Here is a 2,500-nt window from a genome sequence, read left to right on the forward strand (position 1 = left end):
CTCGCTACAGCTCGGGACGGCCAGGTACGCCCGAGACTTGGCTCGGGACGGCCTGGGACGCCCTCGCCATAGCTCGGGACGGCCTGGGACGCCCTCGCCATAGCTCGGGACGGCCTGGGACGCCCGAGACTAGGCTCGGGACGGCCTCGGCACAGCTCGGGACGGCCTTGGACGCCCTTGCCACAGCTCGGGACGGCATGGGACGCTCGAGACTTTGCTCGGGACGGCCTGGGACGCCCTTGCCACAGCTCGGGACGGCCTGGGACGCCCGAGACTTTGCTCGGGACGGCCTGGGACGTCCGAGACTTTGCTCGGGACGGCCTGGGACGCCCGAGACTTTGCTCGGGACGGCCTGGGACGTCCGAGACTTTGCTCGGGACGGCCTGGGACGCCCGAGACTTGGCTCGGGACGGCCTGGGACGCCCTCGCTACAGCTCGGGACGCCCTGGGACGGCCTCGACACAGCTCGGGACGGCCTGGGACGTCCGAGACTTGGCTCGGGACGGCCTGGGACGCCCGAGACTTGGCTCGGGACGGCCTGGGACGCGCTCGGCACAGCTCGGGACAGGCCGGGACGCCCGAGCCGAGCTTCGGGTCGCACGAAATCTCTTCGTATTCCGACATATTAGAAGCTTCCCATCATGTAGTAGGCCGAGCTTTGCCCTTTGGATGCCCTATGGTGCTTGGCGAGCACTAGGGAACGTGCCAGCACAAGTGCTGTGCACGCTCTGGGGAAGGAGCTCAACCCTCCCCCTTATAGTGCAAAGTTATTGTTTTTCCTATTTTCACAAGGAAACATCAATTTTTTAACCAAGCATACTGGGTCTTTACTCCTTCGTTACTCGTCGGAATCCAGCAAACTTATACTCGTTGGAAAGGTCTTTTCGCAAGGATTTTTTTGATATATTATAATAGCGATTCCGATAAATATTTATTTTTCTATGAATTTTTAAGTGAATAAACACCGGAAAATTCATAAAAAATAGAAAAAAAAATATTTTCTTCCGTTTCTTTTCTCCAATAATTCATAAATAATACCTCAATAGTATTAATGAAGAGAGAGTCGAAATGGCCCGGGTGGATTTCGAAATGTCCCACGACCCCATAGAATGCACGGGCCAGCCGAGCCAAAAGAATGGGACGCGCACGGGACAGCATTGGTCAGGCTCGGGACGGCACGGGACGCGCATGGGACAGCACGGGACGCGAATGGGACGGCCTTGCTAAGGCTCGGGACGGCATGGGACAGCTCGGGACGCGCATGGGACAGCACGGGACGCGCATGGGACGGCCTTGGTGAGGCTCGGGACGGCACGGGACGCGCAAGGGACGGCCTTGGTGAGGCACGGGACGGCCTTGGTGAGGCACGGGACGGCCTTGGTCAGGCACGGGACGGCCTTGGTAAGGCTCGGGACGGCATGTCACGGCCCTGGTGAGGCTCGGACGGCACGGGACGCGCATGGGACGGCACGGGACGGCCTGGGACGGCCTTTGTGAGGCTCGGACGGCACGGGACGCGCATGGGACGGCCTTGGCGAGGCTCGGGACGGCATGGGACAGCACGGGACGGCCTCGGCACAGCTCGGACGGCACGGGACGCGCATGGGACGGCCTTGGCGAGGCTCGGGACGGCATGGGACAGCACGGGACGGCACGGGACGGCCTCGGCACAGCTCGGACGGCACGGGACGGGCTTGGCGAGGCTCGGGACGGCATGGGACAGCACGGGACGGCCTCGGCACAGCTCGGACGGCACGGGACGGCCTTGGCGAGGCTCGGGACGGCATGGGACAGCACGGGACGGCCTCGGCACAGCTCGGGACGGCACGAGACGCGCATGGGACGGCCTTGGTGAGGCTCGGGCCGGCACGGGACGCGCATGGGACATCATGGGACGCACATGGGACACCTTATGGGGATCATCAAGGGACGTTGCACGGGACATTCTTTCCCACGAAGGGCATTTACATGGGACATCTTAGGAGTCGAGCGCCGGCACATGGGACAACGTAGTTCACACGCACGGAACACTTTACTTTCCTTTGGAACGTCGTGGGATCTTTATGTCTCCATTAGCACCGAACCTTTAACATGCTAGGAAGCTATGTTCGATCTTCTCGAAGTGTCGATGGAACTTCGATGGATACACATCCGATCCGATGTTATGATGATGTACTTTCTCCGAGATCGATGTTGGGGCCGTATTCCGATGTCATGATGATGTACTTTCTCCGAGATCGATGGGACGGCCTTGGTAAGGCATGGTTCGGCCTTGCTAAGGCATGGGTCGGCCTTGCTAAGGCATGGGACGCGCATGGGATGGCCTTCGTAAGGCATGGGACGGTCTTGTAAGGCACGGGACGCGCATGGGACGGCCTTGTAAGGCATGGGACGACCTTCGTAAGGCGTGGGTCGGCCTTGTAAGGCTCGGGACGCCATGGGACGGCCTTGGTGAGGCTCAGGACGGCACGGGACAGCACGGGACGCGCAAGGGACGGCC

Source organism: Eschscholzia californica, unplaced genomic scaffold, assembly GCF_041429995.1.
Source record: "Eschscholzia californica isolate CP2 unplaced genomic scaffold, dmEscCali1.0.p SCAF_66, whole genome shotgun sequence".
In the NCBI taxonomy this organism is placed as follows: domain Eukaryota; kingdom Viridiplantae; phylum Streptophyta; class Magnoliopsida; order Ranunculales; family Papaveraceae; genus Eschscholzia; species Eschscholzia californica.